At 41.5% G+C, this 27072-nt stretch overlaps 1 long non-coding RNA gene across 1 annotated transcript in view; it reads left to right on the top strand.

Annotated features, from left to right (window-relative positions):
- The window catches only part of LOC115893567, a 44064-nt gene extending 16992 nt beyond the window's left edge, over positions 1 to 27072 (top strand). Inside the window, exons 2-3 of the long non-coding RNA XR_004053590.1 lie at positions 26303 to 26425; positions 26885 to 27072. This is a non-coding gene — a long non-coding RNA (uncharacterized LOC115893567). The remainder of the gene's footprint in view (positions 1 to 26302; positions 26426 to 26884) is intronic.

The raw sequence follows: 27072 nt of genomic DNA, 5'->3' as shown, positions 1-27072 counted from the left end.
TTTTTTATTTTTGAGAAACAAATAAGTTGCAAGGAAAAAACAGGGAGAGAGAAAACTATAGATCAAAAGAGACTTAAACATGTTCACCAAATGCAATCTGTGGATCTTGTTTGATCTTGATTTGAACAAATCTACCATCAAAGAAAATTATGAGACAATCCGGGAAATGTGAACACTGACAGAACGTTTAAGGATATTAATGAGTTACTAATTTTTAGTATGATAATAGTATTTCATTATATTTGTAAAAGAAATATGAGGTCTTGGATTTGCTTCAAAATATTCTGGAGGTAGCAAAAGTGGGTGTGCATGTAGGTGAAACAAAATGGCCTTGAGTTAGTAATTGTTGAAACTAAGAGACAGGTACGTGGGACTTCATAATATTAGTTTCTGTACTTTTGAAATTTTGAATTTTTCCATAATAAAACGTGAGATACATAAATAAGTCCTGCGAAGCAGATTTGTTTCTCTAAAAATTACAAATTTTACCATGTGCAATTTTAGCCATCAGTTTTATTTTGTGTTATTTCTTTTTTAAAACTTTTTGTTTTATTTTATTTTATTAATTGATTTCTTTTGAGACAGAGTCTCACTCTGTCGCCCAGGCTGGAGCACAGTGGTGCAATCTCGGCTCACTGCAACCTCCACCTCCTGGGTTCATGCGATTCTCCTGTCTCAGCCTTCCAAGTAGCTGGGATTACAGGCGTGCACCACCACGCCCAGCTAATTTTTGTATTTTTAGTAGAGGCAGGGTTTCACCATGTTGGTCAGGCTGGTCTCAACTCCCGACCTCAAGTGATCCACCTGCCTCGGCCTCCCAAAGTGGTGGGATTACAGGCGTGAGCCACCGCGCCCGGCCTTATTTGGTGTTATTTCTATCAGTAATGTTTCTTAAAATTGGATAGAAAACTGATCATTTGTATTCATTTCTTAGCTACTCATGAAAAACTTGTGAGAAATTTTGTTAGGCTATTTCAGCTGCAAGTAACAACAAACCTTAACTCAATTGGTTTCAACCATAGAGGAATGCACTTCCCATAACAACTAGTTCTACATTGGGAACGCCACTCCAGGATTGATTCATTCAGTAGCTCAGAACTCTGCCATCCTCAGGACCCAATGATGTCCAAGGACTGAAAAGGATTGTGTGTCTCTACTTATTAGCTTAAGAAACCTCTCCGGAGGTCCTTGGATGCCTTCTACTCACATCTATTTGCCCAAATTAGATACATGCCTAATTAATCCCTGGCAAGTGAATGAGTACCTTAGATCAGTCCCAGTTCCCTTCTGTAGGCCTGGAGCTAGAGAGATTTAGCAGGAAGATGGAACTTACTCAAAGGTAGAGCTCTGTCAGCATGGGAAAAAGGAAAAGTGCCTGTGACAGGAAAAACAACAAAGAGGGAGAGGTGGAGAGGAACAAGCCAAAGAGAGAGAGGCCACACTATCCTAAGCTCTTGAATGCACTGTGACATCCAGATGTCCTGGGGAAGACATAAACACACCATACGGCACCTACAGGAACCTAAAGAGACTGGAGTTAATAAAGAAATTAAAGAGATTAACAGGGGGCTCAATTTCTTTCTTTCTTTCTTTCTTTCTTTCTTTCTTTCTTTCTTTCTTTCTTTCTTTCTTTCTTTCTTTCTTTCTTTCTCTTTCTTTCTTTCTTTCTTTCTCTCTCTCTCTTTCCTTCCTTCCTTCCTTCCTTCCTTCCTTCCTTCCTTCCTTCCTTCCTTCCTTCCTTCCTTCCTTCTTTCTTTCTTTTCTTTTCTTTTTTGGGGGGTGGGGTGGGGGGTGGGGGACAGAGTCTCACTCTGTCGCCCAGGCTGGAGTGCAGTGGTGCAATCTTGGCTCACTGCAACCTCTGCCTCCCTGGTTCAAGCAATTCCCCTGCCTCAGCCTCCCGAGTAGCTGGGTTTATAGGCACATGCCACCAAGCCTGGCTAATTTTTTTGTATTTTTTTTTAGTAGAGACAGGGTTTCACCACGTTGGCCAGACTAGTCTCGAACTCCTGACCTCAGGCAATCCGCCCACCTCAGCCTTCCAAAGTGCTGGGATTACAGGCGTGAGCCACCGTACCCAGCCCTCAATTCTTATATTTGAGTGCATGAACTTTTATGTTAGAGGCAATAATAATCTGGCCTGATGAAGTACCTTTTCAAATAACTGGTATAAAATCTGTCCCAAGAGTATAGTTCTTTGCAATATTTGCTCATTGAACAATTGGAGAAATTGTTTCTGTGTTTGATCTCAATCATGGCAAAGTAAGCAAGGATGGATCTCTATGGACAACCTGCTTTTATGTAAAGCAGCCTTCTTATGAAGAAATGGGGGCTGGGTGTGGTGGCTCATACCTGCAATCCCAGCACGTTGGGAGGTCAAGGCAGGAGGATCACTTGAGCCCAGAAGTTTGAGACCAGCCTGGGCAACATAGGGAGACCTCGTCTCTAGAAAACATTTAAAAATTAGGTGGGCATGGTGGCATGCACTTGTGGTCTCAGCTACTCAGGAGGCTGAGGGGGAGGAATGCTTGAGCCCAGGAGATTGAGGCTGCAGTGAGCTGTGATCATGCCACTGCATTCCAGACTGGGAAACAGAATGAGACTTTATTTCAAATAAATAAATAAATAAAATAAACAAAATAAGAAATTAATATTATTTGTCTGAAGTGATTGAAATTTAATTAAATTATTTTGTAAGTCACTTTTGAAGTCTTTTTTTTCCATAAGGTCTTTAAAAACTTGAGGCAATTAAAGCAGACAACCTTAAAGGCTGCCAAGAAGCCTCTTTAAAACAGGTTGAGCCAGTTTTTCTCTACCTTTTAAACTAAGTATGTTAAACCGTTAAAGCTAACCACAAAGATTGTTGCTAATTTATTACATATTTTCAAGATGAAAAGAAATGTGGTCTCAGCCAGTTATCTGGGGATAATCCAAGTTTGCATCTAGCCTTGCTATGTATTTTTTTTCTTTGTACTTACCTTTTGGTTACCATGACAACTGAGAGGTCATCGGGGAGAAAAGATGTTTTGACTGCTGAACTGAGGGCAGGAGGAAAACAGAAGGAAGATTTGGGACGGGTTTAGAAACATGAAGTGGCTGAGTAGATTCAGGTCAGGGAACAATGAGAGCCAGGGGCTATGCGGATGTCTTTATGCTGAGCATTTCATGCTAGCTGTAGAGAAGACAGGCCTGATGCTAAGAAATAGATCACAATGCAGAGTACACGAGTAAGGATGGAGAACCCAAAGGCCAGTGGAGCAGAAAAGTTTTGTGTAGACACGGTGTCCTCCACTCTCACCCACTACAGATTCTGTGCCGCTGTCCACAGAGTATGAGTGCTGGATCCATCCAGTCCATCAGCCAGGCATGGACTAGTGGCCAATCCATATGTTCACTGGTCCCACTCCCTGTTGTCAGGGTGTCTTGAGTAGAAGAACACAACCACTTCAACAGGTAGCCTTGATAGGTCCTGTCTGAAGGGTGGAAGCTAGCCGACTCCCCAGCTTATGAAGCAGCCAAGGGGTATTGAGGTACACAGTCTCCTATGGTGACCCTGGGAATAGGTACTGACAATTGGCAAGCTGAAACTAACTTATAAAAGGGCTGTTGTGGCCCAAGTTGGAACTGGCCTAATTTGGAACATAGTAGTAGTGTCTGGGCCTTACACAGGATGCCCTTCTAGTCAGTCCATTCTGTCCAGTTCTGCTCTGGGAACAGCCACATTCTGCCTTATGATACAGCTGCCAGCCACAAGCAGAATTTTAGAACTGATTCTGGTTTCTACCCATTACAGATGCAGAACTACTCCCTCATTTTTTATTTTTTACTTTTTGAATTTAAAAAAATATTTTCATAATTTAAAAAATGTTTTTATGTGTTACTTTTTATCTGTTGTAATGCTGACTTGAAGTAGGGATAGGACAACGTACTTGTCCCCCCCAAATAAGAATTGGAAAATTTTACTGCTTAAAATTGATGTTGACTCATTTGACCCTCAGGAACTGTTTCCTAATGAATCACTGACTTGAATTATGTCATTTATTTACTCTGTCTCTCCTTTTGTGTTAGTTCCCTGGCCTCATGTTGGTGAAAAGGGAGTTTGGTGATATATAACCTTTAAAAAGTGCATTTATTACACATTTCCCGGCACCATGTAATTTGAGCATTGTGATTCTGGCTTTTTATTATGTCTCCTTTGTGCTTATTTTCAGTTTTTTTTTTTTTTTTAAATTCCTGAATGTTCTGCAATCTCTCTTTACTAAATGCGTGAATTACAAGTGTATGCAAAAAAACGTGGCTTTTTTGACTTGCTAAGACAAGGATGTTGTGTTCTGGATTTATAATTATAGCATTGGGGGAAAATATTTTATTTCAAAAAGACTAAATTGGTTCTACTTCAAAAGAGTTTCAGTTAATTAAATGTAGGATGGTGAAAAGCCTAGAGGGTAGTCCTTTGATCCTGTAGTACTTTTATTTAGCTATTAATTAGATATATTTTCTTGTGCTCATGGCCTTACCTATTAATACTTAGTTTTTAAATAGTCAAACAAAAATGGATGTGCATGTTGGGCCGCCTTTATTGTGCTTCATTGTTTCATTTAGCTACATTATAGCCTATTTAAAGTAATTTCATATTTGCTGACACAGTATTGATCACTTACATTTGTGACGCAGTTCATATGCAAATATTTTGCATCTTGGAGTAGCAACCTGGTCATCTGTTCTCCTGCCACCTCCCCTGCAAACTGTCTCCTTTCTCTCATAACAGCTCTACTGCTTACATATTTTACATGCTGTCTTTGATAAAAATTCATTCATTTACTTCTGTTATGTCCAAGGCACAATTGAATTTATTGAAAGAAATATAAAAAATAACACTACATGATATAATGTTTTATAATTTAAAAAAATTTTAATAAGGTCTTGCTCTGTTGCCCAGGCTGGAGTGCAGTGGTGCTGTCCTAGCTCACTGCAGCCTTGAACTCCTGAGCTCAAGTGATCCTCCCACTTTAGCCTCCCAAAGTGCTGGGATTACAGGTGTGAGCCACTGTGCCCAGCCTTAAAGAAACTATTTTTTACAATGTGGGGTAGGTGGGAAGTAGTGAGGGAGGAGTAGGATTCATTTGAGATGAACCTAGATGGGCAGGATATTGCCAGAAAATTGAGAGGGAAGAGATTCTGTATACAGAGATGTGATGTAGGTAGTTTATCCTTGTTTCTCCTACCTTATCCTCTCTTCATTCAAAGCTTATTCCTACCACACCTCCTTATTCTCTGCCTGAATGAATATAAGTTTCATAAGGGTAGGGGTTTTAATCTATGTTCACTGCTGCATACTCAGGACCAATAATGCCTGGCACGTGGTTGATGCTTAAGTATTGTGAGTTGTTGAATTAATAAACATGTGAATGAAATGATAATTACATGTAAGGTTTGGGGTCTCTAGCCTTCTAAAATGTCAATTAGCTCTTTATTTCACCTCAAATACAATTAGCTCATTATTTCCCCTTAGCCAATACAATTTATAATCAAATTTGCAAATGTTTAAATTTTAATACATATTTTAAAAATTGTAGATGACATTGCACATCACACTATATGTCTTTCAGCCATGCTTTTAGTTTTTTATTGTTATTAACTTTCTGTTCATGTCTTTTCCCATTTTTATATTGGCAATTTGTCTCATTGATTTGCAAGTCCTCTTTATATATTAAGGAAATCAACTTTTGTCTGTCTTATATATAGCAAACATTATTCCCAGTTTGTTATTTGTACTTTGACTTCATTCATTGTATTACTTACTGTGTGTTATTTTTAATTTTTATGAAGTCATCCATATAAATATTTTGTTTTTTGAGTTTCTCCTTGATTATTTAAGAATGATTAGGCTGGGCATGGTGACTCATGCCTGTAATCCCAGCACTTTGGGAGGCTGAGACGGGTGGATCATGAGGTCAGGAGTTCAAGACCAGCTTGGCCAAGATGGTGAAACCCTGTCTCCCCTAAAAATACAAAAATTAGCGGGGTTTGATGGTGGGCACCTGTAATCCCAGCTACTCAGGAGGCTGAGGCAGACAACTGTTTGAACCTGGGAGGCGAAAGTTACAGTGAGCTGGGATCGTGGCCACAGCACTCCAGCCTGGGCAACAGAGTGAGACTCTGTCTCAAAAAAAAAAAAAAGAAAAGAAAAGGAAAGGAAAGAAAAAATTATCCCATGCTGTCTCCTAGCTTTAATTAGTTTGCTTTCTTACTTGCATATATCTTAGATCTATTTAGGACAGAGAGTATTTATTAAGTGATCCATCTTTTGTCACTAATTTAAAATGTCATTTTATCAGATACTCAACTTTGGATCCATAACTGGTCTTTCTTTTCCATTCATGTGTCTGAAACAACATGCTTAGAATACTGTAGCTTTATTATATACTGTTTTTGTAGGGTGGTGTATGTATAGTTCTATGCAATTTAATCTCATGTATAGATTTGTGTAACCACCACCACAATCAACATATAGAACTGTTCCCTCACCACAGAGGAACTTCCTAGTGCTACCCCTCTGAATTCACACCTTCACCCTGTCATGTTCCTGACAAGTACTAATTTGTTCTCCATATCTATAGTTTTGTCACTTGAGAATGTTATTAAATGGAGTCATACAATGAATAGTCTTTTGAAATTGACTTTCTTCAATAAGCATAATGCCCTTGATGTCCATCTAGGTTGTTGTGTATATTGCAAGCTTTTTCCTTTTTATTTCTGAGTAGTAGTTCACAGAATGGATGTGCTGGAATTTATCCATTCACCAGCTGAAGGACATTTGGGTTATTTTCAGGTTTTTGCTATTACAAACAAAGCTTCTATGAACATTTCTTGAGGAATGTTGTTTTTCCTAAGTATGAAGTATTGGATTAAATATAATCCTTCGTTTATGGTACACTGTCATCATTGGACCTATGCAGAGCCATGTTACTCATTTATTTTCATTTATCTGTACTAATAAATGAACACCTATGAACCCACCACCTAAGCCAAGAACAAATAACTCACATCTTTCTTTGTTCTCCATCCCTATCCCATCACTTTGCCTTTCCCTCAAAGACACCTACCCTCTTGAATTGTGTTCTTATCATTCCTTTTGGGGCTGGGGTGTTTTTATCACATTCATTGTTAGCTTTACAAAAAGACTTTAATAATCTGTATTATCTTCTGGGATTTGCTTTGCTACTAAAGTTTTGTTGCTCGTGACTTAATTTTCTTCCTGTGTAATATTCTATTGTGTGAACATAGTAAGAAAATTTAGATTGTTTTTAGTTTTTGCAATATGATTGGTGCTGTTCTGAACATTCTTTAAGTGTTTCCAGGTACACATATGCTAAGCTTTCTTTGGGTGTATATCTAGGAGTGGAAGTGCTAGATCAGAGAGGATACAAATGTTCAATTTCATGAAATAATATCACACAATTTAACAAAGTAGCTGTTCCAATTTATACTCCCTCAGCAATGTATTAAAGTGTCCTTTAATTCATATTTTCTTTAATGCTTGCTTTTGTCAGACATCTTACCTTTTACCATTTGAAAAGATAAATAATGGCATATCATTGAGATCTCAATTTGCATTTTTCCAATTTCCTGTGAGGTTTATTGTATTTTCGTATGTTTATTAGCCTTATGTGTTTCTTCTGTGATATGTTTGATTATGTCTATTGTACCTTTCACTATTGTACTATTTCCTTATTAATTGGTAAGAATTCTTTATATATGCTTGATACTTGTAGGATCTTTCCATTTGTTGCTTGTCTTTTCACTTTCTTTAAGGTGCAATCTTGGCCCTTAACCTCAGAACATACACAGTTTATTTAACCACTGCCCTACAGATAGACATTTTTACTGTTTCCAATATTTTACCATTACAACAACGGGACCTTAGATATTCTTGTATCTACATATTTGGGAACATATGAGAGTATCTACAGGAAAAACCCTTAGAAATAGAGTTAATGCTGACAAGGGGTATGTGCATTTTAAGTTTTGACAGATACTGTCAAATTGCTGTCCCTGGGAGCTGTACTTATATTCCTACTGTGAGGGCGCCTCTTACCCTACATTCTCTCCAACTTTATAAAAAATGGTCATCTTGATTTGCATTTCTTTTACAGTCAGTGAAGATGAGTTAAAAGTCCTTTGACATAATATTTTCATACCGTTATGATATAAAGTTATATGTAGGAAAAATAATGTTGGAACAGGTGCGTCGGTCTTTTATCTGCAGGGTGAATACACAACCTTTGTGTAGATTCTTGTTTATTACTTGTTTTTTATTTTGGGCCTATGAAATGTAAAGATGGAATATGATGATTAGAGGATTTTCATAAAATCATTGGCTTTGGCACAAATCCAAGCACATTATGCAGGTAGTTTTAAGAAGCCTTTGAACTCATGTTTTTTTCCTTCTATCAAGCACATCATATTTATTATAATGTATCAGGTAGATTAATGGCCTTCCACAGATGTCCATATCCTAATTCCTGGAGCCTGTGAATATGTTCCCTTACATGCCAAATGGGACTTTGCAGATGTGATCAAGTTTAGGATCTTCAGATAAGGAGCATTATCCTAGATCATCCAACTGGCACCAGTGTAATCACAAGGGTCATTAACAGCAGAAGAGGGAGGAAGAAGAGGTCAGAGAATGAAATATAATGATGGGAGCAGGGCCAGAGTGATGTGCTATGAGAACCTATCATTGCTGGCTTTAGAGAGAGAAGAAGGGCCCATGCGCCAAGGAAATCAGGAAGCCTCTAGAACTTGGAAAAAGCAAGGAAATGGATTCTCCCCTGGATCCTTCAGAAGGACTTCATCCCTCCTGACACCTTCATTTTGACTCTATGAGACCCACTTTGAACTTCTGACCTCCAGGCATAAGATAATAAATTTGTATTGTGTTAACTGATTGAGTTCATGGTAATTTGTTACAGCAGCAATGCACAACTAATACATATAGAAAATAAACAATATAAGCAAAACAAAGAAAATAAAAACTTTATGTGGTCCTTTTACTCAGAGAAGTATTATCAGTATTTTGGTATGTATCTATGGTTTTGTACTTTTTTTTTCTTCTTTTTTTTTTAGACAGAGTCTCGCTCTGTCATCCGGGCTGGAATGCAGTGGCGTGATCTCAGCTCACTGCAACTTTGGCCTCCTGAGTTCAAGCAATTCTTCTGCCTCAGCCTCCCGAATAGCTGGGACTACAGGTGCCTGCCACCACGCCTGGCTAATTTATATATTTTTCTAGTAGAGACGTGGTTTCACCATATTGGCTAGGCTGGTCTCGAACTCCTGACATTGTGATCCACCTGCCTCAGCCTCCCAAGTGCTGGAATTACAGGCATGAGCCACCACGCCCATCCGGTTTTGCGTATTTTTAAATTACACAAATAGTTTTATACTTTATGCTCTTTTTGTAACTTGCTTGTCTCAGTCAAAATTACATTTATGGGATATCTTTATGTTGATAATGTAGCTCTAGTTCATTTATTTAAAATTATGTATAATATTTCATGATAAGAATTAACCATGTGCAGCTGCTGGGAACCTGAAGGTACTGGGTAGGTGCAGGCTGAACAGACAGGGCTCTGGATGGGTTCCCAAGTAGTGAGGAGACATGGATCAAAACTACAGACCAAGGATTCAGGCCTGGGGAGAGAAAGGAAAATAGTATCAAGACAGCATCATTAGGTGACATTATAGAAAATGGCACAGTAGGGTGCTCAAAGAATTGGTGCTTCCACTGAAACAAACATAAGCTATCAAAGACTGACAGAATCAACTTTTTGGGGACCCTGAAATATCCAAAACTTACAGCAACCAGGGGAATGCTTAATAAGGAAAAGGGCAGTGACTTTTGGTAAGAGAGCACTATGGCTTTTTTTTTGAGACAGAGTCTTGCTCTGCCGCCCAGGCTGGAGTGCAGTGGCACGATCTCAGCTCACTGCAACCTCCGCTTCCCGGGTTCAAGTGATTCTTGTGCCTCAGCTTCCTCAGTAGCTGGGACTATAGGCATGCACGACCATGCCCACTAATTTTTTGTATTTTTAGTAGAGACGGGGTTTTGCCATTTTGGTTAGGCAGGTCTCGAACTCTTGACCACAGGTGATCTGCCTACCTAGGCCTCCCAAAGTGCTGGGATGACCATGCACTCCCAGGACCATGTGCATGCACAGCCAGGCATGGTGGCGGGCACCTCTAATCCCAGCTACTCGAGAGGCTGAGGCAGTAGAATGGCTTGAACCCGGGAGGTGGAGGTTGCAGTGAGCTGAGATCACATCATTGCACTCCAGCCTGGGAGACAGGAGCAAGACTCTGTCTCAAAAAAAAAAAAAAAAGAAAGGAAGAAAGGCCTTAGAGGATCATAGGCTTGGCACCTCTAGAAGATCTGTGGGCTCCATGCAAAGGCAGACCTGTAGGTGGACTGGCGTAGGGGTCAAAAATGTCCCCACTCACAACCAAGCTGCAAAGACCAGAAGAGTAGTATTTTTTTCTCTTTTTTTTGGCTCTGAGTACTTAAGGAAATCTTTGTTAGGTCACTTCACTAAGCACTGAGATAATGGAGCAAAGGCTTTGGTAACTACACATAACAGGGAATACCTCTTTCCAAAAACAGTTTGAAAGCATCATTAAACAAATGGATGACTACAGTCCTCAACAATTAACAACAGCAAACTTGGGGAAGGGGGAATATATGATTTCCATATATGAAGCCTAAATAAGTGACTTGCTCAATTTCATAGAGCTGATAAGTGGAAGAGCAGGAATTTAAACTCAGATTGCTCTAATTATAAAGGTCCTGCTGCTAACCATTAAGTTATAATTTAATAATAATAACAATGCTTTAACAGTAATGAAGTAATGTTATAATCTAATAACAAAAGTAATACTGTGGTTGCCCATCATAACACTGTTGCATTGGCCTGAGATGCTTTATGATATCCTTGGCTTTGTACAGTCCTCCCTTGGTATACACAGGGGATTTTTAAGTGTACAATATAGTATTGTCATCTGTAGGCACAGTAGCAGTGCCTTTACCATACCTGGAGAGCATATTGTTCTCTTTATTGAGCAAATTAAATACTCTCACCTGACTCAGAGATGCTAAATTGCTAACAACCTCTCTAAGGCTTTATCCTCTTCCCTTTTCTTAAGAAACTTCTCTCTGAGCTACTAAGAGCTAGATTGAAATAGAGGCTTTTAGCCAAATGTGGTGGCTTACACCCGTAATCCCAGCACTTTGGGAGGCTGAGGTGGGCGGACTGCTTGAGCCCAAGACTTTGAGACCAGCCTGGGTAACATGGGGAAACCCCGTCTCTACTAAAAATACAAAAAATTAGCTGGGCACAGTGGTGTGCACTTGTAGTCCCAGCTACTTGAGGGGCTGAGGTGGGAGGATCGCTTGAGTTGCGCCTGGGAGGTGGAGGTTGTAGTGAGCCAAGATTGTGCCCCTGCACTCCAGCCTGCGTGACACAGTGAGACTCTTCCCCCTACCACCACCAAAAAAAAAGAGAGAAGAAAAAAAAAAAAAAAAAATAGAGGCTTTTCTCCACTGCCCTGACAAAAACCAAAATATACAACTCATTATAATCAGTCAATACAAAAGTACTTATTAAGCACTTTCTGGTGTCTCCTACTGTACTAGACACAAACATAATCATAATAGTCAGTGTGAATTATCACAGAGAAAGCAGGCTTCTATGCAACTAAAGATTAGTCAAGCCCCAGGCATTTGTTGTGGTATCTTCAAGGTCTTATGAGAGCTCCTACCAATGTATGAACTTTTATGAGTTGACTGTGATAAGGAGGAAAGCATTGAAGGAAATGATTTTATGGTTAGGAAATTTGGCAAGGTAGGTTTTGTAAGTAGACTGTAGAGAGCTTAGGACACCTGTGAATCTCAACATTTTTGAGACCCCTGGAGATGAATACCATACTTTGAGAAAACAGCAGCTGGGTTCAGTTAAATAAAAACAGCTTTTGGTAATCAAAATAGCATGGAGAGATGGAGAAAGAAGCTTCCTCCTGCAACTGCACAAAGCTGTTAAGAGTTAACTACACTGAGTAATCTCAGAGTCTAAGGCTATGGTAGTTCTCACACCAACAATGTTTGTAAAAGTTTTCTAAATACATCTCTCTCCTACCCTGTCCCATCCTAAGGTACAGCAATGAGTAAGGGAAGGGAGGGAACAGGCCTGTGTGTTTTGATAAAAAGTGACGCTTCCACAACTTTAAGGCCCACTGGCCTAAGATAATGAGTATGGAGTACCCAGCGTTTTCATGCATTGTTTTCTCTCAGGGCCCCAAAAGGGAGTAGCTGGGAAACATGCATTGCTTTCTATTCTGAAATTCTGAATACTACTGAATTCTATTATGTGTAGGGCCCTGTAATAGAGCTGCAAGATAAATTAAACTTATGTGCACATGTTTACACATATGTATGTATATATTAAGGTCCTTGGTTTATTGGTAGTTTTAATCTACTTAGGAAGATAGGACATATTCATAAAAGAATTTTAAAAATAAAGTTCTGTGTGCTTAGCCCCAAATAAGTGATTTAGACCAGAGAGGCATGGCAACTAACGTGTTGCTAATATTAAAGATGCAACTTTTGCAAATAATTTCCCTTTAGAACAAATAAGGATAATAAAGACATTCTCATTCACTTGCATGTCAGTATGTGTTCTTAAATTGGGGATAAAAAGGTAGAATTATGACACCAACTAGACAGAAATTACGAATTATGCATAACAATAAATAATTTTACATGTAAAGCTAATCTATTAGATTTTTTTTTTTCTGTGGGGATGTGGAAAAGCCTGAAAACAGTTAATTTATACATAGAACTTTGGAATTTCCTAAGACAGACAATTATTGCAAGCTAATAATTTTGAAAAATTGTATAACATGAGGCACGAGAGTAGAGCTGCATCTTGATTGGAGTGAAGGATTTATGTGAACTATAGAGAGATTATGGCGAGTAAGAGGAAGGCTTCACACAAGGCCCAAGAAATGCAATGAAAAGTAACATTGGAAAAATGGTTGTTGTATGGCAGGAATTTTTTATATTATTTCATTTAATAATTACATATATGATCTCATTTAATACTTACAAGAATCTGGGACAGTTGAGATTGCTCTCCGAATTGTAAAGACAAAGAAACTGATCTCAGGAGAGAAAAAGGAAATTGTCCAAGGTAAACCATCTAGGAAGTGAGACAGATTAAATAAAGCCACAAATTCTTTTCAGCTCCTCTCATCAAGACCAATATTTTAAAAAGCTGGTCTAGCCTTTGGGAGGATGACAGTCCACATGGAAGTCACCCCAGTCAAGCAAGATATGTGAGGTCATGGGCAACCTTCCAGCCCATTCAGCCCTCCTGCTGAATGCAGCAGTGTGAGCAAGCTCAGGTAATACCAACAGAGAAGCTGCCCAGCCAATCCATGTAATCGTGAGAAACAAGAAATTGCTGTTGTTTTAAGCGGCTGTGGTAGAGTGGTTTGTTATACAGCAATCGATAACTAAAACAGCCAGACTTTGACTGTAGGGCCTCCTTGTTCCAAAGCTGATGTTCTTTCCATAACACATACCACCATTTTGTCATCTATAACATAGAAGTCTTTCATAAAATAATCTATAAGACTCCTCTGAGTTCTTCATAAAATCATATTCCAGATACACAGAATTGGAAAAGTCCAAGGTCTGTTTGGATAACAGGAAGAAGGCAGTCTAAACAAGATAGAAGGTTGCTGTAGAAGAAGTAATAGAAAGAAGAGTCTTTTTATTTATTTTTTCTGAGACAGGATCTTGATATACTGCCCAGGATGGAGTGCAGTGGCATGATTGTGGCTCTCTGCAATCACTGTCTCCTGGACTCAAGCAATCCTCCTGCCTCCGCCTCCTGAGTAGCTGGAATTACAGGCATGCGCCACCATGCCCAGCTAATTTTGTATTTTTAGTAGAGATGGGGGTTTCTCCATGTTGGTCAGGCTGGTCTCAAACTCCTGACCTCAGGTGATCCTCCCACCTTGGCCTCCCAAAGTGCTGGGATTACAGGCATGAACCACCACGCCAGACCTAATTTTTGTATTTTTTAATAGAGATTGGGTTTCATCATGTTGCCCAGGCTGGCCTTGAACTCCTGAACTCAAGTGATCCACCCACCTCAGCCTTCCAAAGTGCTGGGAATACAGGCATGAGCCACCGCACCCAGCCAAAAGAAGAGTCTTACATAGCATAGTGATTCAGAGCAAGAACTGGGTTTGAATCCTGGCTCCACTACTCAGTTGCTTTGTGACTTTGAGCGAGTCATATAACCTCCCTGTACCTTGATATTTCCATCGTTTAAAGGGTAGTAAAAATAGAACCTTTCTCACAGCCTTGTTGTAAATGAGGTAACACATGGAAAAACTTAGGACAGGGACACCAAGCGGACTGAGACCAGAGGCAGAGTCTAACCTGCCATTGAGGTGAGGGAAATGTCACAAAGGCAATGTTTGATACTGGTGATGAAGTTTGCCTATGGCAGTAGCACAGCCCTTCCAATCACGTAAGAGTCTGGGAAACTTTTGTGGATGGACTACTGAATTTTTTTTTTTGCATCTCCAAGCAGAGAAGGCTTATATTATAGTGATAGATGGTATAATGAGTGCTTTTAGGATAATCCTCAACAGCTACATAATGTCTTCACTTATAAAGTATTTCACATCCTTTTGTCATTTGATGGCTACTGTGCAAATAATTAGGAACCACAGAGTCAGTGTTCTAGTCATTCATTCAACTAATATTTATGCAACATTTCCTGGAGGAAATAATGGTAAAGGGAATAGGAATGACCTCTGTTCTTATAGAAATTATAGTAGAATGAAGAAAAGAGACACAGTAAGCAGGCAATGATTGTCTAGAGTGCTAAATGTTTTATTGGGGGAGGTATGGAGTACTGTGAGTTGCATATAGAAAGTATTCCTCATACATATTTTATATTTTACCTTCTGAAATGATATGGTTTGGTTCTGTGTCCCACCCATATCTCATGTTAAATTGTAATTCCCAATGTTGGAGGTAGGGCCTGGTGGGAGGTAACTAAATCATGGGGGTGGTTTCTAATGGTTTAGCACCATCCCCCTAGTGCTGTCTTGTGACAGAGTTCTCACAATATCTGGTTGTTTGAAAGTGTGTAGCACCTCCCCACCACCTCTCCTGCTGGCCATGTGAAGATGGGCTTGTTTCCCCTTAGCCGTCATTGTAAGTTTCCTGAGGCCTCCCCAGAAGCAAAAGCCCATACAGCCTGCAGAACCATGAGCCGATTAAACTTCTTTTCTTTATAAATTACCCAGTCTCAGGTAGTTATTTTTAGCAGTGTGAGAATGAACTAATACACATGGGGTACTATGAGTTGCTTACAGAAAGTATTCCTGGTATACATTTTATATTTTACCTTCTGAAATAAAGTGATCTAAATGGATATCTGGAAGGTAAGTAGGAGTTAGCCAGGATGATGCCTGCAATTTTGCTACAAGTTAAGACTAGCTTAAATAGTGAGCTCCTGCTAAAGAGCAGTGAAAAGAATACTGCATCAGTAGGATGGGGACTCTGGTATTGGAATTTCATTCCTGATAGTGGAGGATAAGACAGTAGCTAACTGACTGGGATCCAGAGGTGACTAAATAGGAGTATAGTGAAGCTGACCTTGAGAAGTCCTCTTAAAAAGCGACCCAGAAAGACAAAAGAACCAGAAGAAGGTGAGATTAAGAGGTGAACTACATCTCTCAGATTATAAACATGCAGAAAAACAAAGGATGGTATAATTGGAAAAAACACATGTCAGATGACCTAGAATCTGATCTTGGCTTGACCATGAACTCCCTTTTAGTGTATGATGTTGGATAATAAATTTTCTCTCTCTGGGACTCTGGCTTGTCCATTTATAAGATATGTGAGTTGGACTACTTAAAAGGAGACAAGAAGGGAGTGCTACAGTACAAAAAGTGAAAGTGGTCAGACACGTAGTTCAGAAACATTGCTGTCAAGCCACAACCTGGCCAAAGCACAGAGGAATTTAGGACCTGACATTGAGCAGGTGACATCACTTGCCATCAATCCTAGGAAGGGAACAAATTTTTCTGGACACATGGCTCACTTCTCTGGTTATTTATTGCAGGTCTGCAGAGGAAAGCAGACTGTGTTTACTTATTTGCTTGTCCCTCTCCTATACTTGGCACCCTTCTGTTCCCTTCCTTCTATTATAAGGAACTCAGGGTATTTGAAAGAATGGCGCTAGAGGAGCAGAGCCCAAACCAAAGCTAACTGATTGCTAATGTTGCTAATGGCAGGTCTCAGTGGGGAGATGATCTTTAGAAAATTGTAGTGGAAATCCTAGTACCCAGCCTTTCTTAGAACAGTACCTCCCTTCTTTTTGAACACTGATCCCCCACTTCAACTATGTAGTTCCAGTAGGAGCTGGAAATCACAGAATCTCTCACCCTTGGCACAGGGATGAAGATGTATCTTCTAGCCAGGGCCAAAGAGAAATTTTGCAAATTAGAGGTAAGGGAAGGGGCTCAGTCCCCCTCAGATGGCAAAAGTGTGAGATGGAGCCAGGAGGTGTCAGTAGCCACATCCCTTGCTGTGTGGAAGAAGCCAGTCTGTAGCTGGTGGGCTGACTTCCAGAAAGAAGAGACAGATGGAGTGTGGTGGGGTGGGGACAGGGGGAGAGGACAAGAATGCAATCTACCTTGTGGCATTATTGTGCCTATTTCCAGTTGTCCTGGAGGTCCAGCTTTAAATTTACCCTTACCTATAGGAAACAATAAATGTGTCTTTTGACATTTTGAGGTTTCTACCCATAGCAACCAAAAAAGTATTGCCTGGCCTAGAAATCTTTAGTTTTCTGCCAGAGGTGACTACTTAACTATGTTTAGATGTAAGGTCACTCCTGGTCCTGGACCCCTTGTAGTCCAAGTTTCCCGGAATGGCCTATACTTCCCATGTGTTCAGTATTTTCATAAGTTTACCTAGTAATACTTCTAAACTACTCCTCATAATGACCCTCTGAGGTGGACAGGGTAGGGTTATCCCTATTTTACATCAAGAATACTGGGGTGAAGTGACTTGCCAACATCATGTAGTAAGTTAGAGGTAGAACAAAGACTCAAACCCTGGACATGACTAGTACTCTATTATGACAAGCTCTCTGTCCACTTGGGCAAGAGCATTGGAATGGCTCAGAATATGTTGCTTATTCATTCAACAAATACCATTGAACCTGTGGTAGGGCCAGGCACTGTTCTGGGGTCCAGAGTACAGTGTCAAACGAGACACAGCCTCTGACTCACAAAGCTGATAATCTAGACTGGGTATACACTAGTAAAAAGGCAATTAGAATAACGTGTGGTAAATACCATGGTAGACGGAGTCCTTCTGGAACAGATAGGAGGGGCACTAAACCTGTTCTGATAAGAATTAGGAAAGGATTCTTAGCAAGGTCACTGCCAGTCCAGCACCTTTTTGTGAATCAGAGAAAAAAGAGTGCTCTTTCCTTAAAACACCAACTTCCGGGACATTTTTATAAAAACGTATAAATCTGGAATGTATTTTCTGTGCAGCAGGCAACCAGTACAACTGTGTGTGGCACCCTGCTTCCCAGAGGAAATAACATTGAAGCTGAGATCCAAAGGGTGAGTGTATGTTAGCAAACAGCCTACCTGTCGGCCCCAGGCCTGTCTGAGAATTGGGTCTGCTGCCAAACATGCCATTATTTATTTAGGCAGCACAGCCCTCCTGTGGCTGCTCCTGTGTCCTCACTGATACCACAGTCCCTTTTTTCTTTGCTTCAGTCTGGTCTCCCATGGATCCCAGAGGACTCTCTCCCTGCAGGTTATTTAATCTCCCTAGACCTGTTTGTCTACCAGGGATGAGGTTAAGAGTTTGTGTTTCTGGACCATAGCCCTCAGTGGTGCTTAATTCAAAAAGAAACCCCAAGAGAAAACTCGATCCTCTCTGGGAGGGCCCAGCCTGGAGGATAAAGTATCTAAAGGCTTGGGGATTGTACAGCCTTTTCCGGATTGGCTGCTAATTTTGTTCTTCTCTTGACTGCAGTTTTTCATTTCGTTTTGGTTTTTTATCTGTGGCATCTTCTTAGCTCAACGAAAGAAATAAATAAGAAGGGAGCATGCAACCCTGTTGTTGCTAGAATCCTAAAATAGTAGGACTGGGGGGAAAAAACAGTATGCTTTCCCCTCCCAGCATTCTTATCTAAGTGAAAACAAACTGTGAATGCAGATTTAAAGGGGAGTAGAAATGACTTTTATAAGAGAAAACTGGAAGAGCATTCAGGAAAGGACAGAGACCATTCCATCTCTTTGCTTTAGTGACATTAGGAGTTCATGTGTTGATGGAATGTATATGAAGCTCCGATCTTTTAGCTGACAGGTGGAACTAATTTCCTTCCCAACCATCTGCACACTCTATAAAGATAGAACAGCGTCACGTTTCAATGCACTGGATGTCTTGATCATGAAATTACCTCTACTTTAGAGATGTTACTGGCTCCCATTCCCAGATTCCCCCACCTGTTGTAATGCTTGCTATGATTAGTTAGCTTATTATGTTATATTATGTTATATGATATTATTGCTCCTGGGTTCACAGGAAATTCTTTTTTATCCTCCCCCCTCCACCCATTTCATACTAGGTTCTTCCAAGATTATTTTAAGGAAGCTTGTTTAAATCCTAGACTGTTCAAATGGAAGAATTTTAGGTGTCTGGCATAGCTCAGCAGATTACAGCCAAGGAGCACAGGCCCAGAGGGGCAGTGAGTGACAGAGGTCAGCCGGGGAGTTAGCGGCAGAGCTTAAGTGTCATCTTCAGTGTTCTTTCTACCACTGACACTATCTCTTTTTTGGCAGGTGATTAGCCCGGGATGAATTCTGACATGGTTCTGAAAAGCATGCTGTCTTTCCTCTTCTAGCTACAAATTCCTCTTTTCCAGTTCCTTCCTTTTCTGTCTTTTCTCCTTAAATTTTGAATCTCATCCAGCAGCCACAACAGGTGTTGGGCCTGCCTCTCAACAAATCCTACAGCTTGGCTGGCAGGGTCCCAGGGGTGGAGCATGTCCTTGCACAACCCACTTGGCTGCCAGATCAGTTTCAAGGTCTCTCTGGTAGCTTCCAGGGCCAGTTCTTATTAGAACTTATTAGAAGCTCCTCCCTCCTTGGAGCATCCAGTGATTGACATGTAAATTCTTCAAAAGTCTGCTCTGAGAGCCTCATGTGAGGAATATTTTATTGCAAACTGAAGCTCCCTGAGAATTGTTCTCTCTGTACTCAGCTTGACACAGTGTTAATCTACAATGGAGGCTGCTGTTGACAATCATGGTAAGAAAAACTCACCTGTTTACCTGAAACCTTCCCAGACTAGCCCTTTTTCGCTTCGATTGTTCCACTGGTGAGGGTGGGGCTGCTGCTGTGCCAAGTGCTACACTTTTTGTACACTCAACACAAGATTGTAATAAATGTGCATACGGGGCTCCGTTTGAGCTTAAATTATGTCCACTTTTGGAATTCACACAGGCGTAGGTATTCGTGATGTGGCAGCCACCGTGAGTGAGCTGCTCAGGTCTCCCACAGGGAGCCTGCAGGGAGGAGAGCAGTTAGTGGCTGGCCTCAGGCAGCAGCACATTTGGGCTCTCCTGCAGTGTTTACACGCCGGTCATGCTCACCCTGGCCTTCCCTGCCACTGACCAAGCTCTGCAGACGTGTGAAAGCCAGGCCATTCCTGCCCAACATGGGCTCCTGTAATGGGCAGTCTCTGCTTTGGGGCTCCTCATCAGCCTGGCTGAGGCTTTCTCAGAGCTGCATTGAAACCTGAGGCTCCTCCTGCCCGGTCCTTCTTCCTTCCCTCTTTTTTCACTGGTGTCAGATCTGCATCACCATCTGAGGCTCCCTCATCTACTCCTGCTCCTTCACAGGCATTCTCCCCCAGTACATTTCTGGCACTTCTCACTCCATTTTGGCATCTGCTTCCTGGGGGACCCATTTGGGCATATTCGACCTAGTAGGCCCAACTCACCCAAAGTCCATTTTTCATGAGGGCTTTGGGTCTCTCCTGGGAGAGAACTCATCTTAAGGAAAGTGAGGAGATAGGCAACATGGGTCCAGCAATAGAATCTTCAAAATCAAGGAGGAATGAGCCAACATTTAACATTAGGTTTGTCACGCAGATTTGTTTATTGGCCTTGCTGTAGCTCAGGCTTAGGAATTTGTAGAGGGAAAGTGGGGTTAGGAAGGAATCAGCAAAATATAGAAGAGCTGCTTTACTGATAGTTCTGTGAGTCAAAGGACATAAATATTATCCATTAGAAACCCATGTGACAAAGTATATCATGATGGAGAGAGTTTCCTCCCCTTCATGCATTCCATATAATAGATGCTATGTACTGGGAACTCCAGAAGTGTCCAAGTCACCTGGCATCTCAGTTCAGCATGTGAGAATCACTCTCCAGGCCTCTCAGAAATTAAGAGGTGCATTTCTCAGGGAACTAGGGTCCTTGGTTAATAGGCGGAGGCAATAGCTTGCAAAACTGTATATAAATTTGAATCACAGACTATTATAGCTGAAAGAAACTATAGTTCCTTTCCATATAGATTCTGTATAGATTTCATCCATCCATATAGACTAGATGGTCTATAGTAATCATCCAACCTGCTGATTTTCAAACTACGTTCCACAGAGATTCTCAAAGTCCTGGGGGGAGAGTGCTACAGATGAAACAATGGTAGTTTGACAAAGGGAGGAATTAATTTAATTTGATGCCAGAAGGTATTCGATAAAAGTAAAGTGATGAGCAGATGAATTGATCAATTTAGGTCAAACAGCTAATAAATGAAGGCTCCAAGATGAGAATCCTGATTTCCTAGCTTCTTATGTGACTTTATAGGGGACTTTAGCTATTACTTTTGCAATGTGGTGTCTGTGAGCGAATTACCCAGAATGAAAAGAATTTTGGGATCCTAGTGTATGTTTTGTCTCTGTGTTCTACTCTTGGGAGAGCGGCATATTGCATCTGCCTTATGGATGCAGCTGGGTGACTCGAGACAAGTGTGCTTTTCCTGAAGTCTGGTTTTCATTATCTTTATATCCTCAGGCTCACAAGTCAGCTGGGACAGGGATGCTGACAGAAAGGACTAGTGGGGAGAATATATTTGCTTCTAATTTAGTATAGAAACAACCACACCCCACAGATCAAAACCCATGGAAACTTCCATCACCCTGGGGCAGTGTTTAGAGTGGCATTTCTGACAGAGTTCTGAGAGATCCTTAATATGCTCCTGAAAAAGGGTTCCACGTCAAATACTTTTATGCAATGTTCCATATTATATCCCTGTCTTGGAGATACCTGTTGCACATAAAAGTGTTCTGGAGAGTTCTGCAAAAGATGTCTGTTTAACCTTAATCCAGTGTTTTATAAACTTGCTTGTTGATGGAAACTTTTATACATGGAATATCTATTATCATATAGAACCCACTTTGGAAATGCTGGGTAAAGACCACTGGCTGGGAACAAAGGAGGTCTGGTTGTGGTCTTGGCTCTTGTACTAAATTGCGTTTTCCCCCTCTCCCCAAGACGGAGTCTTGCTCTATTGCCCAGGCTGGAGTGCAATGGGGTGAACTCGGCTCACTGCAACCTCCACCTCCCGGGTTCAAGTGATTCTCACTGCAACCTCCGCCTCCTGGGTTCAAGTGATTCTCCTGTCTTAGCCTCCCAAGTAGCTGGGATGACAGGCACGTGCCACCACACCTGGCTAATTTTTAAATTTTTAAGAGATGGTGTTTCACCAGGTTGGCCAGGCTGGTCTTGAACACCTGACCTCATGATCCACCCACCTTGGCCTCCCAAAGTGCTGGGATTACAGGTGTGAGCCACCGCGCCTCCACCGCGCCTGGCCCTAATTTGCATTTTTAAGCTTTTCTTTGAACTCCAGTTTCCTCATCTGCAAAAGGAGACGGTTATAATCAGTGATCTAGAGAGAAAAGGACTACAATTTATTGCAGACCCACTCTGTGCCAGGCTGTGGATGTGCCACCATGGCCTATGCTCACAAGGGCCCCCACACTTGGTTTAATACTCTGCTGTCACCATCTTTACATTCTTGGTAATTTTTGAACAAAGTGCCAGCATTTTCATTTTGTGCTGGGACTTGCATTTTTGCACTGGTTCCATGTGACATTATCTCTACTCTTCATATTAGTCTAGTGAGAATGTATATATATTTGTGATATACAGATATGGAAGCTGATAATTAGGTTAAATAAATTGCTCAAGATCACATACAGAATGAATAGCAGAGCCAAGATTCCAATCTAGTCCACCTGGTTCTAAAGCTTTGCTCTTCCCACTAGACCAGCTGCCAGTGCAAACATTCTGTGATTCTAAGGTTCTTTTGTTCTTTAAACTCCAACTAGATCTGTCTCATTGTTTAAGGAACAGAATAATTTAATTCTATTTACTGTCTGAATGCATATCTGGCTAAACAGATTAGTAAATGATGGATTAGATATCAGTGAATGAATGGCTAGACAACAGGGAATGAATGGCTGTAGAAGTTAGACATGGAATCTGACAAACTTTGTTTGCCATTTACTAACCATGTGACCTTGGGCAACCCACTTGACTTCTCCAAGTCTCAGTCTACCTCATAGGTATATTGTGAGGATTAAATGAAAGAATGCACTGCCTAACACATGGCAACCCCTCAATAAAGTATTACTATTCTTTTATTAACCGGGCCAGGGTAGGTTTGCTATTGCGATATCAGAACTCCCAATATTGTAACCCATTTAATTTGCTCAATAGCAAGTAGAAGAACATTAGATTTCTTTACTCCTTTCTGAATCAAATCAAATTTTTATCTAATTCAAATCCAATTAAATTTAGCTTCACCCCCACCTGCCAGTCTCTGTCTAATTTCAGAGACTTTCTGGGGATGCAAAAACCCCAGGGCTTACCCAATCCAGAAAACCTGGGGGACAATCTCAGTCCACTGCAGTTGTGTTGAGGATGCTCATTGTCCAAGCAGGTGTGGAGAAGCCAGAGGTATCTGGCCCACTTGCATAAGACATTTACGCCTTCCATTGTAAACCTAGCCACCCAGAACTCCTTGTATGGTCCCAAAGCTATGGTTTGGTAATTATCCCCCACGTGTCTTTGTAGTCATCACTGCCAGAGATACTAGGAGGGCAATGGGGGAGAGTTCATGGGCTGATTTCCACCACCCCTCCATCCTCCTGGTCTTGTAGAATCCAGCTCTTGTCCCTTTAACCCTCAGAGTTTTCCCTCTCACAATCTAACTCTGATCCTTGAGGAATTTATACTTTGGAAACAGAGACCTCCCAATATTTTCCTCCTGAGGTAAGGGAAATCCCCCAACCTGCAAAGGACTGTCCTTCCAAATAGGGTGCAGAAGAAAATTTCCTTTGAGTCTTTAAATAAATCCATGGTAGAAATAATTCATTAATTCACTCAATTACACAATGTTCTCAAGCTTTTTCATCTTCTGAGAAGGTTCTGATATCCCCTTTCTCCCTTGGCTACTATATTTTGCATCTAAGTCTATGTGTCTTATCTTTATTACAAATTGGTGGGTGGGGGGATGGGGGGTTAGAGAAAGTGGTAGGACTAGACAATATGTTGCTGATTCTCTCCATTCCTAGGTAAGGATGGTCACAACCAACTATTTGGATTTCACATTTCACATCTTCAGAGTCCCTTGGAACAATGAGAACAGTGGGTAGAAAAAACAGGCATTGGAAGCCTTTATTTATGGGAATAGGCTTATATGTAATGGCATGCGGGCTTGGTGCTAGGGTATCAGAAGAGGCCAGGACACTGGTGTCTCCAGAATAGGTAAAAGAGAAGGAAGCATGGCCAACAATGTTCCCAGCTGTGTGGACAATTATGCTGGATGTCTGCCAGATGAAGGGTAAAATTCTGTGCTCTAAAAAGTAGCAGCAGAGCTGTAAACCTGTAGTGCTGGGCCCTCTAGTGGCTAGTTCTTTTTCAATGAATAGAGCTGGCTGTTACCTACACTGCTGTCTCTCACTGCCTTGTCTTTTTAGTTTGCTAGAACCACTAACTACCTCATCTACATTCTATCATCCCATTGCTCTATTATTCCTGGTACTGACTTTGGAATGAACTCCACGTTAGGGCACAGTTCTTGAGGAAGTATTGATTCTCTTGGAAACAGATTGAGATGGAGAATTGCATGCAGAAGGTTGTTGGGGGAAGTATTCTTGGAAAATAGGAAGTGAGAAAGCAGGGGAGGGCAGAGGAAGAAGCTAACTCACAAGGTGGTTGCCACTGAAGCCTCAGCTGATCTTCTGGGGAATTCCGGAGCTAAGATGGCCCCTCAGAGTTGCCCCAAATCGGTGATGGAATCAGACCTTTGGATCCCTGTATCAGCCCCTCATTGGTTGTGAGCCGCCCCAAGAAGGAGCTGTAACCTTGGTGACAGCTCCCTGTGTCCCAGGGCAACGTGCAATGAGAAATTCAGTTGTTCATAAAATATTAATTTTTCTTTCCTGTTCATGAATTTCTGCATTTCTTGTTCCCAGGAGCTCATTCTCCCTCAGAGTTCAACCACTGCCACAGATCGTTCTCTCATTTCACCCAGGGAAATCATGTTCTTGGTTTCTTAGCAGCACCTGAAACAAGATGCCTTTTCTATACAAGGTTGGCTGTGGTTGGCTGAAAGCCTTGCTTTGTCTATTTCTCCTATGCCTAAACCGAAATCTTGGATATTATTCCAATGACAGGAGAGACCAGACTCACCTGTGCCAGAAAAAAAAAAAAAAAAAAAAATGAGCAAAAGTCACACTCCCAGGATAGGCTAAGTTATACTCAGAAGGCTCCAGTCTTCACCCCCTCCCTCCAAAACATGATCTAACCAGAGTAACAGCACTTCTTCCTTCCCAGCAGGGTTATAAATGTTTTTATCTTAACTAATCCTGCAGGGAAGAGTTAGGAAGGTGTGGTGAAGACAGGAGCCTGTTGGGGAGAGTGAGGAGGGTGGGGTGAAGATTTCTGGGGCTGTCCACCAAAATTAATTCTCTCCTTATTCCACAGTGATAGATGTTTAGCTGGGACTTGACTACTCAGATAGGCACCTCATTTGCCAGCTCCCCTTGCAGCCAGTTTGTGGCCATGTTGTTTAAGCCCTCGTCAATGGAGCTAAGCAGAAGAGATGGACACAGCTTTTGCCTTGCTTTCTTGAGAGTAAATCCCTGGCCCTGGAATTCTATTTTGTCTTTTTCCTCACTAGCCAGAAAATGCTTTGACAATGAGTGACCTTGGAAGCTAATGTTGAAAATGGCAGTTGCTATCCTCAGTCTCTGAATGTTTGAGTAGGGCAAAGCCATCCACCTACTTTGAACACTGAGCTTGGCTCATACTATACTGGACCTTTGTTTTTTATTTAATTTAATTAATTTATTTATTTACTTACTTTTTGAGAGCTGGAGTGCAGAGGCGTTATCACGGTTCACTGCAGCCACTTGACTTTCCAGGCTCAGGTGACCCACCCGCCTCAGCCTCCCAGAGTACTGGGATTACAGGAGTGAGCTACTGTGCCTGGCCCTACATTGGACTTTCTAACCAAATCCTACCAGTTCTTCATATTCCACTACAAATTCTACTTCTTCCCGGAAACATGCATGAACTTCCCTCTCCCCCTCCACCCACGCTTTTGTTTGTTGTTGTTTTTTGGTTTTTGTTTTTTGAGACAGAGTCTTGCTCTGTCACCCAGGCTAGAGTACAGTGGCGCCATCTCAGCTCACTGCAACCTCTGCCTTCTGGGTTCAACCGATTCTCCTGCCTCAGCCTTCTGAGTTGCTGGGATTACAGGTACACATCACCACACCCAGCTAATTTTTGTACTTTTTTTTTTTCTTTTTTAGTAGAGAGGAGATTTCACCTGGCTGGCCTTGAAATCCTGACCTCAAGTGATCTGCCTGTCTTGGCCTCTCAAAGTGTTGGGATTACAGGGGTGAGCCACTGTGCCCGATGTCCTCTCCTCTTCTTGACCACCACATTAGTATCTGTCCCCCACACATTTTGATGCTTAATGATACTGTTTCCTACTTAGTTATATTTGGTATTGTCCTATTTTTGTTCATTATTTGGTGTGTGCTTCTTGTCTCTTAAACTAGAAGGAGCTCCCAAGATGTGACACTCTGCTTCTACTTTCGTTTCCCCAATAGCACAGCTATCATGGATGCTGATGGGGCCCCAGAGCCCCCTTCGCCAGGCTGCCGTCGTCAGCCTAGAGCTGTCCCCATCCCCAGAGATTTGGCCTGAGTCAAATATGAGCACGCCCTGGAAGAGTAAGTACCCCTGTAGCAGCTAGCAGCCAATGACTGATATAGGGTAGCAAAATAAGGTCACAAAAGGTGGGGCCAATTCTGTGATGAAAAAAGAGCTTCAGAACCTTCCCAAGGAATGAGGCTATTGCTAATCTCCAACCAAGAGCACTCCTTTGCTTACCTTTCTTTCACTGCTCTATTCTGCAGTAGCTCACAGCTGCTCCCTTCCCCACAGCTGATGGGAACCTCCTCAAAACCTTCTTGTCCCCCTTCCCTGCCAGGGTGGCCCACAACCAATGACTGACTGCTTTGGGGATACAAAAGGCCAGCTGCCTTGTCTCAAGGGAGTGTAATTCTGCTGTGGGACTTATGCTCCCATACATAACAGTTCCCTGTGGATCAGGTTAAGGCTAGATGTGACCGAGACACACTTTGTATGGTACTTTCCCTTTCCTGTCTACTCCACTCTCTCCCTTGCAGGTTTTTCCTGAAAAACACTTCCCATCAATGTCTGTCGGATGGCCAGGTGCGGTGGCTCACGTCCGTAATCTCAGCCCTTTGGGAGGCTGAGGCGGGAGGATTGCTTGAGCTCAGGAGTTTGAGACCAGCCTGGGCAAATAGTGAGACCTCATCTCAACTAAAATAAACTATTAGCTGGATGGGATGGA

Source organism: Rhinopithecus roxellana, chromosome 15, assembly GCF_007565055.1.
Source record: "Rhinopithecus roxellana isolate Shanxi Qingling chromosome 15, ASM756505v1, whole genome shotgun sequence".
Taxonomy (NCBI): domain Eukaryota; kingdom Metazoa; phylum Chordata; class Mammalia; order Primates; family Cercopithecidae; genus Rhinopithecus; species Rhinopithecus roxellana.
The sequence above is the reverse complement of the archived record's forward strand: the minus strand, read 5'-3'. Positions and strand labels throughout refer to the sequence as shown.